This window comes from Silene latifolia, chromosome 9, assembly GCF_048544455.1.
Source record: "Silene latifolia isolate original U9 population chromosome 9, ASM4854445v1, whole genome shotgun sequence".
Lineage (NCBI taxonomy): Eukaryota > Viridiplantae > Streptophyta > Magnoliopsida > Caryophyllales > Caryophyllaceae > Silene > Silene latifolia.
In genome coordinates, this window is record NC_133534.1 from 19,447,987 (window position 1) to 19,461,488 (window position 13,502).

The following is a 13,502-nucleotide window of genomic DNA, read 5'->3' on the forward strand; positions in this document are numbered from 1 at the left end:
AGTACGACATTAATTGCAAAATTATTATTCGCGTTATTTAATACTTCCTCTATTTTTTTTATCTTCTCATTTGCTTTATTATGATCTCCAAGATAGAACTTTGACCATATTTTTTGACTTTTATTTGTTTTTTTTTGTCGTAAAAAATATTTAGCAAAATATATTTTGATAATAAGTAAATATTTTATTTTCAACATATTTACAATTAAAGTTCAGAAACTTTAACCTTCAAACAACAAATGAGAAGATAAAAAAAATGAAGTATCAACAAATTTTAAAACAGATCGTGAATTTTTAACGGGCTATTTTATACTCCGTGGTTAGATGATTACCTTTAAGCTAATACTCCATATATTGTTAATAAACTTAAAGTCATACGAAGGTCGATATTATATAAATGTAAAACACAACAAATTAGAGTTGGTTATTTGTACAATTCGTATCCATATTATTTTAACTAAATAATAAGTTATGCGTTTAAGACATGACTGAGATATAGACCTGTTAAATTTCGACCCGACTCGACCCCATCCATTTTTTTCCAGAGTTAAATGTAACACCCGCGTACACCAATATGCCTTACCAAGGACCATCCCACTGTATGAAGGTGTTACCATCTCGGTTGCCCGAGGTAGTAGATCAAATAAACAATAGAAGAACATTTATTAAAATATTTTAAATCTTTACAACATAAAACAATGTAACAAGATCCAAAGTGACAACTATGATGACTACTAAGCTCGTGCGTCAAGGACATCTACTCCGGTAGCGTGGTGACTCGATTCCCTTCCAAGCCCGTAAGCAACAAGACCAACCAATTGCTCACCATCCCCGAATGGATCACCACAGTTTTGAAAATACAACACGGGGCCAATTACTGTATAATCAAAGTAATACAAGTACAAAAGGCAACCAACTGATCATCATCCACCTCCGGTCTCCCGATCTTACACAGTAACCGACTACACACCGAAGTGTGTAGCCCTGCCAGATTACCCATCGCAACAGGTAATCCTTGCCGCCAGTGGGGGACCGCAGCCAATCCCCACCTAAGCCCCGCTCATCAACGAGCGATATCCCTGTCCCTTAATGTGCACATCCCCTCCCGTGGCGGGTTCCACGGAGGGCGAACTAGGGTGTGAAGCCACTCCCTAAAGTGACTCCACCACAATCATCACAACACCAACACAACACCAACACCAACACTCCCACAAAGATCGGCAGACAGACAATCGTACACAATACAATACAATCTCAAATCAATTAAACAGGAACTGAGTAGGGAAACCCTACCTTATCGCCAATCCATGAAAATGCATCCAACAATTAGCCAAGCAAGACTCCGAGACGCATTCCTACAAACGGTAACCACATTCTATTACAAGACTACCCCAGAAACCTACTGAAAGACGACAACAAAACAACGACTTACTTAGCGACACGAACCGGTGGCGATAACGACGACATCCTCACAAGCATCCTTCATGTGTAACCCAATCCCCTTCCATGGTTAATGTCTAGGCTAGATAAGAGTGTGGGGAAAAATGGGTGATAGGTGAGAGAGGGACATATTAGGGTTAGAGAGAAATGGAACCGTCAAAACTGAAATAAAACTTGCGAACTTGTCTTTTATAGTAACGCGTCAACAACGGCTATACTCGGTCGAGTACTCTCATACTCGGCCGAGTAAGCCCTACTCGGTCAAGTGTTCCCACTACTCGGCCGAGTAGTCTCTACTAGGTCGAGTAATCAACTGCATAAGTCACTTATCCCCCACTTATCCTCTCACCTATCCCCTCCTAGGGTCTTCCGTGGTCAAAGGGTCGTTCAAAGGGTCCTTGACATAGCGGGTATTACAGTCTTTCCCCCTTAAATGAAACTTCGTCCTCGAAGTTCAACCCAAACTTCCCAAACACCAAGATAAGAACATAGGAAAACCTTTCGTTTCACAACAAGACACATAAGATGCACAAGACTCCGACCACTACAAAGTGTCGCAACTACCCAAATATGGCATCCAATTCTAGCATCGGTTACAACATTAAGTTCGTGACAACATAGAAGGAAAAGATGAAACACAGAAAGAAGATGAAGCACCACGAAACCTTAGCCAACTTGTTAGGACTTTTAGAACTTTTATACTTTTGTATCGCGATGTTATCTACCCCTCTAAAAAGGAACTTCGTCCCCGAAGTTCGTTCTACCCATTCACCAAGGTCCACCAAAAGCAGAATAATAACAATTAGGGAACATGTATTCTAGTATAAAGCAACACAATACCTCCACACGTATGTAAACAACTACCTTATGAGTGCAAGTCTAGGACATAACTTTGATATACCAACAAAATTATGATACACACAACCCACTTAGAGAATTGCAAGGAGTATGAAAACACCATTGCTCTTGATTAAAAGGGACGACCGTTACTACCCACAATCACGTCTCACATTGCTTTCACCATCGTACTTTAGAACCATCCATATGTCGTAACCATATATACAATGTAATTCAAAATAAGGTCCGAAAACATTAGTGAAGTGTTGAAGCATACACAGAATAAAAGGGTTATCCACATAAGTCTATAGCGGTTCTAACAACGAGGAATGCATCATCCGTGTACTCGGGTGAGTATGCTAGTGTACTCGGTCGAGTAAGCGATACTCGGCCAAGTATAAGAGTTTTCAAGGTCAGCAAGCAATTTTCGTTTTAGCCACAGAATTACCAAAGGTCATACCTGCAAACATTATCATGCTCCACCACCAACTAAGAGTTCATGTCTAAGGTTACCAAACATAGTACGTTCAAACAAGTAGCGGCCTTATGGCCGATTACAATAATCCAAAAGAAGAGTACGATAAAACATAAAAAGTATCGAACAACAAACCGAAAACAAATCCATAACTACTACATGATCACATGTCTGGACCCTCCTCCATCTCCTCACCACCACCTGTACCACATGATCCAGCTCCTGATGTACCTGCTCCCTGAAAAGCTCCAGCTGTGTAGCCTCCACTGCCTAGCTGACTGTCGTAGTTAGCTCCCCACGGTCCCGCGAGGCAGCCAAACTCGGTCTCCTCTGGTGGCCTCCAAAAGCCGGGATCGACTCCATAGCTGTGGAAGACGCTTGTGTCTACTCCGGGTCCCCTCTGGCTGTGCTAACTCGGTCCCTATACCCTGGTTATAGGCCATCTCATGCATGTTCCGGAGCACCAAGGTAGTGGAGATCCGCCCACTCAAATCACTAACCTGCATCCTGGGGTCATGAACGGTGGGGTAGGGCGAGTACTACGGTGGGTAGAAGCTCGGTGTGGAGTAAGAGGGCCCAGTCTCAACATTGTCCACCCTAGACGCTCTCACTCTACGACGCTTACGTGGTGGGGGAGGAGCCTGCTGTCTCTCTGACACAGTGGTAGGCTCAGGTAGGTCTAGGAAGATGGTAGGGTCAATCAAGTAGTACTGAGGCCCGGGTCTAGGTGCACCACTCCCTGGGTCATACTCAACCAAATGGTCAATCACAGGTAGGTGCGCGGGATCAGGAAGTACCATCCACGAGGACCCCCTCACTCTCCAAGCATATGACCCATCATCCATCTTCCTAAGACATCTGTTGTTACACCAATACTTGACGTTCATAGTAGGTACGGTCTCAAATAACTCATCCCCTGATGGAAGCGGAGCCTCAAAGTCGGTCAGTCTCTAAGCTAAACGGGTCACTATGGCCCCACATGAAATGTGCCGGTTCGGAGACCGTGCCATATGGTCCAAGCTAGAGCATACCACCCCCGGAGCACTATAGTAAAAAGTGTAGATACCTCATTTCTGCACCTCCCGCAAACCACCCGGTGATGATTGGGCCGCATGTTTGGTACGCGGAACGATTTGTGACAGTTCGTAAGTTTATCGTCAAGTGATCGCTCAAACATTTATGTCTACCTCTTAATTGTCATCTACGTGCCGATACGGTCGCTTTGGCAGTAATTATAGTACATTTAGAGTCCGGGCCTAAAACCGTCTTCATTTTGAAATGCCGAGTCGGAATGTTCTGGAATGTTCCGGATATTTCTATTCCATATTTATAAATCTTTTACAAATCTTTTAATCTTTGGTAAACAATTTCCCGCAATATTCACACAAAATATTAAGGAAAACCAAATCATTCCGTTATTCCATAAACTAAACACGAAAATCTTTCTTCCGCAGGAGGAAACCACTTGGGAAAGGACGCAGCAGGTGCTGCGCCTCTTCCAAGAGACGCAGTGCCTACTGCGCCTCTTCCCAAGTCATTTTCTGCGTATTTTTCGTATCTTTTCATATCTTTTCGAGATTTACTTCCAAAGTCTCTCCGAAAACCCTACTTCCTCCACGCGATTAGTATAAATAGAGACCTTCGGTCTCACATATTTCTCACGCGAGTGTCCGCCCTTCTCTTATCCCTTTGCATTCTAGACCACGTTCTTACTTTTTGGCGTCTACGTGCTTGAACTCTCGACCACGTAAGCTCGGATTCTTTAGAGTACCAGCCTCGTTTTGCATGACCGACCAATTTGACCAACTCCACAATAATCAACTTTAATCAATCTGTTTTAATTCCTCTTACGAGGGCACTTTCATCTACATTCGAGTCGAGCATCACTAATCGATAACTTAGTTCATCTCGTTTCGTCAAACATGTAAGTCTGAGGGTGTAAATCTCTCTTTTCTTTATGGTTATTCATTTATTGTATCATATTGTAAGATTTGTGTCAAAAGTACAATTAAAACCGATTTGTAAAACCCTTTGTTTAAACCCTTTTTACGGATTATCAGAGGACAACCGTCGAGAAAGGACGCAGCAACTGCTGCGCCTCTTCGAAGGGACGCAGCACCTGCTGCGCCTCTTCGTGAGGCTGCCGCAGTTCCTGCTTCCTTTCTTCTTCCTTCGTCTTTTGTCAGTTCGTTTGTTTTTTTCTTTCGTTTTCAATCATTCGTTGTTTCATTGACATGATTTAAATATCATAATTTGACATGTAAATTATTCATCATCATTAACACATATAATTCATCATTAATTCCCGACTTAAATCCCTTATAACCAATATTTGCGGGGTTTCGTCATTAAAGTCAAATCCGGGTTGTAGAAATTCGATTCATTCATATTGGGTTTCTGGAATTCGATCTTTGATATATTCTCATCTGTTATTTATCGTATCCGTCATTAATTCATCCTTAGCTACTTATTTAACCAAATTAATTCGTTAATTAATCCTCATTAATCTTGTAAATAATTCGTAATAATTCGTTTTCATCCTGTTTATTGTTTTTATGACCTTAATCACATGTAAATAACCTATTAATCACTTCCATCCGTGTAAATATTATTAACTGATCATTAAAATCACCAACGAATATTAACGACTTACAATTCCGGCTTCACAGCCAGAACTGAGCCAAGGAACGAACGCAGCAACTGCTGCGCCTCTTCCAAAGGACGCAGCTCTGCTGCGCCTGTTCCTGACTGATTTCTGTCTCTAAACTCCCGTTTTGCTTTGACCTAGTTTAGTTTACGTATTAATTAACTATTATCCGTATTATCGCCCTAATTTCTGTCCGTTAATTCATTCATTTATTCTTTTCTCAAATTATCCGTTTTAAAAGTATTTTCGACATAAATCATAAACCCGATGTAATTATTGTAATTTTCATTACTATATTCCTTTTATTGTATCACTTGCATGCCTTCACATGTAATTGAACCTAAATCCCAACTTCGACCCAATTGCATGATAAATTACTTGTTTACCGACTTAGTCTAATTCTCACATGCTAGGATTAATCTAATGGATGTTGCATTGCATGCATGTAATCGACAATATATCAAGTATAGACGATTTTCCCTGATCATTAGTAGAGGCCGCTATCGAGGCGGGCGGGATTAGGTGTTCGCTCAAAAGAGCTTCCTAATACGTACCCTCACCCCTTACTCCAGATCTCTGTGAACATCCGTGTTCATTGTCATCCACGAGAGTAATTCTAGACATAGAATGCTAAGGGTAACGAGTTCTTGGTGTTCATGTCATTACTTTGTGTCTGGACATGGCACGAGGTATTTGAACGGTTTCCAATTTTCCACAATAAATTGGTGGCGACTCCACAAATGCAAACGCTTGTTTCCCAAGCGCCCCCGTGGCCCCATGTCCACAGTTTGGCGACTCCGCTGGGGATAATACACTTACGTGTAGCCAAAAGGGTGAAACTTGAACAAGGTTAGGGAATAGTTTGTACAAGACAATTGTCGGTTTTCATAACTCGGTCTTCCTAGATCGTTTCATTCGGCCTTCCTAGGCCCAACCCAACCCATTCGACCAATCGTCCAGTCTAAACGGTCCTAATTCTTATTTGGGCCTAAGGATGGATAGCGATTGGCGTCATCCATACCATGGTGCTTACTCTTGTTTGTATCAAGGACTTTCGCTACTTGAGGAAATGGACTAGGAATCGGCCTTACTCTTGTTCGGTACGAGCCTCTCCACAGACTTCGGGTTTGATTGTTCGGTATGACAACCCACCCTTTAAACCAAAACCCATTTAAATGCACTCAGCATCCCGTTATAATGCTTGTATTTGTTTGTATCATACGTGATCACCCTTTTCTAAACAAAACCATGACGATTTTTGTAAAATTCAAAATCCTTCTTTAACATATAAAATTTCGAACTTGGGCGTAACGTTAGCGCAAAACAAGCCGAAACGCTGTCCAATTGTCAAGTCAAAATTCGGGCCTCAAAACCCATTTCAAAACCTCACTTCGAGTCCACTCCTACAACTACACTAAACCTGACTAGGACCAAAAATTTTCAAACTTTGTCATTTACTCACTGACACAAGTGGCACACTCCCACTTCACGAGTCAAAACATTTCTTTTCAAGTAAGTGTGCTAGAGTGGTCGATCGTGTCTTGATTCGTCGTCGATCTCCTATACAGTTTCCAAGATGCCAGAAACAAGCGACGTAAACTTCAATCAACTCCAGAATAGTAATGATCAAATCCTAACCGCGCTAGCTCGTCTCCAAGTTACTCAAGACCAAGTGTATGATCGCCTTGACACCATTGAGGGCCGAATATATGCCGTGGAAACGAGGATGCCTCCTCGAGAAAGTGAGATCACTGATGACTTCGTGAACGACTTCGGGGATGAAAACCCTCCCATGGGTATGATTGCGGCTGAGAAACGACTCCAATACTTAGAGGAGCAATTGATGTATCTCAAAGGGGATGACATTTATAGGGAGAATAATCGCAAATATGAGGCTGTGAGTTCCAAGTTGCCAACCAACTTCAACATGACGGATATCCCTAAATTCAAGGGGCATGAAACCCTTTGAACCATATCCGTGCCTTCAAGGATTACATGTCTATCAAAGGCATTAAACCCGAGATGTTCTTAAGGATCTTTTCTTCATCTCTTGACACCATCCCAAAACAATGGTTCTATTCGCTAGATCACAAGAAAATCGTTACTTGGGACGATGCCGCCATCGAGTTTGCTAAACAATATGCGGATAACGCTGAAATTCAAGTCAACATGCGCACTTTAGAGGTTCTTACCCAAAATGACAAAGAAGGTTTCACCGATTTCCTAAGTCGGTGGAGGAAGACTAGTACTCAACTTGTTGAACGCCCGGATGTGGCTACCCTCGTGGAGAAATTCGTGGACAACCAAAAGCCCATCTATGCAAATCATTTGAGGTATCAAAACATCAAGACTTTCAAAGATCTGACCATACTAGGGACAAGGATCGAAGATGACATTCGTAAAGGGCTCTTGTCCAAAACGATAGGTCGTGGTTATCAAGGCTCAACAAGTCGTTCTTACGGCTCTACTAGCAAGACTGATGAAGTTAACCTCCTTGAGCCATCTAAGAAGAGTACCCCTCCAAGGAAATTCACAAATCTAGGGGACACGTATTCCAACGCGCTGAAAAGATTGATAAAACTCGGGAAACTTCAACCCATAGGCCCTACGCCCGAACCAGAAAAGAAATCCAAGTTCTGGGATGAGAATTCGTACTGCGAATACCATAGGGGTAAGGGACATGATACAGAAAAATGCTACAAATTGAAAAATGTACTTCAAGACATGATTGAAGACGGTCGCCTACCAATACCACCTGGAAGTAAGCCTAACAACACTAAGAATCCTCTTGGAGTTCTAGTGATTACAAATGAAGAATCTACCATAGATTGTTCACATCTCATTTCCCCATTCGAAGATGAAGTTCATGCAATAGAAAACGAAGGGAACTACTCCACCATTTCTCCAACCATCACTGATTTCATCGCATGGGCAAAAAGTGTGGATAGGCAAGTCTTAGAACTAGAGAGTGCAGTGACAACCTTACGTGGCCCCAACGCCACACCTAAAGAATGTGCACCACTAGTTTTCTCTCAAAACACTACAATGCAAGAAGTAGTAGCCATGGTGATGAACTAGTCGTCCAAATTATCCAATTAGAAGCCGAAATCATAAGAATGAGGGAACTTGCTACTATCAATGGAATATGGGCCGAGGATGAAGAAGATCTGTATCTCATTGAACACTACTTAGTCAAAATCAGTGAGGAAATAGTCCAGAATTGCGAAGATCAAGATGTAGGTCACCTCACTCGTTCAGGGCGCCCATACCAAAATACTTCTCAAAATGGTCCCATAGCAAACGGTCCAACCAATGTAGTCGTACCAAATGATAATGAAGAAGGTTCTACCGACCATCTATTAAAGCAACTACAAAAGACAAAGGCTGATCTTTCAGTCTGGCAACTAGTATCAAGCTCATTCCCGCATCGCCAAGCTTTACTGCAAGCTTTGGCCAAACTAAATGTGGCACATAACTCCACACCCGACGACGTGGTCAACTTGGTCTTCCAAGAATCACCAAAGCTAAGTAATCCTATTACTTTCTCGGATGCGGATTTGCCACCCTTCGGTGCTAGTCATAACTTGGCTCTTTATATCACCGTCACTTGCTTAAAGAAGAATGTGCCAATGACCTTAGTACATGATGGCTCTGCAGTCAATGTCATACCCTTGAAAACGGCATACAAATTGGGCATGAAAGAATCATATTGGACTCCTACCAATCAAGGTGTTCGCGCATATGATGGCACACGACGAAAGGTGGTGGGACTTGTTGACCTAACCATAGCCACAGGGCCAATTGAACGAAAGGTCAATTTCCAAATAGTGGACATCGAGGCATCCTTCAACATACTTCTGGGAAGACCCTGGATTCACGCTTCTAAAGCGATAACATCCACACTCCACCAGAAAATCAAAATCCGACTAAATGATAAGGTGGTGACGATCACTTTGTCGCCCATAAAGGCAATCATCGAAAAGAAGTCAAGCAATCAAGTCCTTGCAGATCCAGTACATGAACTTGGGGGCTTCCATATCATAAACATCATAGAGAGCGAGTTGGCACCATTATACTTCAATCCCTACTCTAACCTAATGGTCAACCACATACTCAAAACCCAGGGATACTTCCCGGGAATGCCTTTGAATCCTATCCGAAGGAGCACCATTACCCCATACAAGGAGGGTAATTCACAAAGAATACCCCTCGGATTAGGATACAAACCCACCAAAGAGGAAGTTCTCGAGATGCTCGCTCAATCTCAAAACCGTAAGAATATGGGAATCCAAATACGACCCTATCTCCCTACCCTAAATGGATACTTCGTTAGGGAAGGAGGTCAAGAACTCTTTCATGGATTTCCCGAACCTTGGCATTACCTCGAAAAGAAGCTAGCCGGAATCCAGATCTTTCACGATTGCTACTTCATCCCTCCAGAAACGGTTCCTACCGTCAAGGCTCGTCAAGCACCTTGCCTAGACGAACAAGTCGTAAGTCTACTGATACGTCTGTCGTGTACCTATCAAAAATAAACTAACTAAACTAACTATATAGCTAGGGAAGTCAGGTCGATCTCCTCAGGGAGGCAAGATATCTGTAGAAGTCCGTCTATTTGGTCACAAATGGGGAGTTGTTTGAATTGGTTTTCTAAACTAAAAGGTTTAAGGGAAAGAGAAGTAAAGGAAGAGCAATAAAGGCAGGAAAATAGATTTAAACTATCAGATAGAGAAGGGACATGTCAGGATTTCGGTTCACTACGGTAGTCCAGTGACTCAACTGTAAACAACTTAGACAAATTAACGCAAGACGGATGTGGAAAGGCCCTTTCGGTCTACTTTCTATCCTAAATTACCACTAACTTAACTTTCGTCCTCGTCAGGGTAGTCTACTGTTCATAGCAGGCCTATTTAGTCCAATCTTTCGATCTAGGATTAATTTTAGCCAGATTAAAAGGGTGACTCAGAAGCGTGCACTCAACTAAGTCGGTAAAATACAATTAAATTGCTATGGTGACAGAATCTCACAATTAATTCATCTAACCTATTTACTACATCGTCACATTTCTACCGTAGATCCCCTAATCCCAACATGAAAGAAGTTTAGCTACTCATATTGCTATTAATACTATCAAAACTAACAGTAGATAAATAACCAGCATTCAACATATTAAAACAATGATTAAATTGCATAAAAAGTAAATTAGGGAAAAAGTAAATAAAGCAAAAACGAAGAATTAAAGCAAATGAAATGAAGTTTATTATTAAGAAAGGAGAAAGAGATTACAATCGTGCGAATCCGGCGTAAAGAACAATGCAATCCGAGCGAAATAAATCCCAAAATAAAGTTACAGTGAAGAGCCAAAAGTAACGCAGTCTTGAAAAATAGATAAAAGCTAAGTAGTGAATGTGATAATCAAAGATGCTAATGACCTAGTTACGTAAAGCTTAAATAGAAAAACAACTAAGTCCATAAGCTAAAATAAACTCACGGGCTAATTAAAGCCCACGCCAGCAGAAACCACTCGATCGAGTGGAATAAAACCACTCGATCGAGCAAAACTCAGCATAATCTACTCGATCGAGTAGAATAGTTACTCGATCGAGTAACTCTCTTTTCAGCACTTCTGGATCGAGTAATAAACTGCTCGATCGATCAACTGGGGCCATGAAAACCACTCGATCGAGTGGTAAAACTACTCGATCGAGTCTCATTCCTTCAAATCAGCCCACTCTCGTCACCGACTGCCTCGTAAACCGTGCCTTCACACATTCCAATGCAGTATCTCACTCTGGAAAATCCCGTCTCCTCAAAATGCATGCAAAAAGGACGAAAAATGGTACGATTCCACTACTTTCGCGTTCATTTCTACAAAATGGACAAAACGAACCAAAGTAGCCAATTCGGGGCAAAATGCTATATAAACAGTATAAAAATGCATGGAAATACGTGCTGAAATAGGCTAAAAAGACTATACATTAGGCACGTATCATCTACTATTTGGAGAAGATCGATTTGTTAGAGCCGCGCAGGACGAGATCATTACTATGATACTTCAAGATGATCACTTCAACCCTACCGCATTAATCACATAAATCAACAACAATCAGCAGAAAGGATGGGGAAAATCGATCAAGTGGAAAAACAACCAAGGAAGGCTCTTCAAGCTCACTACTGGAGAAGGAGAGATGTTCAAAGGAGAACCAGAAGACGATGAATTCGAGTCAGAGTCAGAGTCAGAGTCGGAGTCTAGAGAAGTTCCTAGAGAGTCTCCTCCTGTCGTCATTCCCACTCCCCTCGTTTCTCCTAGCCTAGTATCGAATAGCAACAGTAGTTCGGGAAATGTCCCAACCGCTGTCCCTTTGCCGCCATTGACCACATATCAGATGGCTTCTTTGTTTCAACTTTTCTCAAATCTTAATATGAATAAATCAGGTTCTGCTTACTCTTCGTTTTATCTTGAATGCAATTCTGTTTACGATGATGATGAGAATGACCAAGACCCTGACTCAATTGAAATACCTCCCTACATAGCCAAAGAAATACTACAAGAGGGGGAAGGGGGACCAGTGATAGAGAATACTGAACCCATCAACGTAGGAATTGAACTAGAACCCCAAGAACTTAGGATAGGGACAACCTTGAGCCCCACCGAAAGGGCCAATTTCATAGACCTCCTACACGAGTTCAAAGACGTTTTTGCTTGGTCCTACAAAGATATGCCAGGGATCGACAAGGAGATTGCAGAGCATAGAATCCCAATCAAACCAGGGTTCAAACCCGTGAAACAAAAGCTTCGAAGAATGAGGACAGAGTGGGCTCTTAAGATCAAAGAATAAGTCGATAAGCAATTCAAAGCCGGGTTCATCAAAGTTTTCGAGTACTCAGACTGGGTGGCTAACATAGTACCCGTACCCAAAAAGGATGGGAGAATCCGTTTTTGTGTTGACTTTAGAGACTTAAACAAAGCAAGCCCTAAGGATGACTTTCCTCTACCACATATCGACATATTAGTGGATAATACAGCGGATCACGCGTTGCTATCCTTCATGGACGGATACGCGGGATATAACCAGATCAAGATGGCCTTAGAGGACATGCATAAGACCGCCTTTGTCACTCAATGGGGAACCTACTGCTACACGGTTATGCCGTTTGGATTGATCAACTCCGGAGCTACATACCAACGCACCGCAACCACGCTCTTACTTGACATGATGCATAAAGAAGTTGAGGTATACGTAGATGACATGATTGTCAAGTCCAAGGAAAGAGAGGGACATATTGCGAACCTTCGCAAATTCTTCTCGAGGCTACGGAAGTACAACATGAGGCTCAATCCTCAGAAATGCGCATTCGGAGTGACATCTGGCAAACGCCTGGGATACGTGGTTAGCCAACGAGGTATAGAAATAGACCCTTCAAAGATCAAAGCTTTAATCGAGATGCCACAACCTCAAACAGAGAAAGAAGTTAGGGGATTCCTAGGCAAGGTACAATACATCAGTCGATTCATATCGAAACTCACCATGATCTGCGAACCCATATTCAAGAAGTTAAAGAAAACGGATCACACCATGTGGGACGATGACTGTCAGAAGGCTTTCGACCAAATCAAGGAAATACCAGCCAAACCGCCAGTGGTCATGCCACCTCAACGAGATCAACCTCTTGGTTTATATCTCACGGTAACCGAAACGGCCATGGGCGCCATGCTAGCTCAAACTGTAGGAAAAGAAGAAAGAGCCATCTACTACCTTAGTAAGAAGTTCTTGGAGTACGAGTGCAAATACACACCACTTGAGAAGACATGCCTCGCTCTTGTGTGGGCAACGAAGAAGCTACTCACTACATGCTTAGCTACTCCGTCAAAATATTCTTCAAAATGGATCCTGTCAAATACCTCTTCGAGAAACCCGTTCTCAATGGACGTCTAGCGAGATGGACTTTGATGCTCTCTGAGTTCGATCTTAAATATGTACCTTTGAAAGTCATAAACGGGCGCGCCGTCGCCGAATTCTTCGCGGAAAATCCCATCAATGATACACAAACGATAGACACCTGGTCATTTCCGGATGAGGATATACTCCAAACAGATGTAGA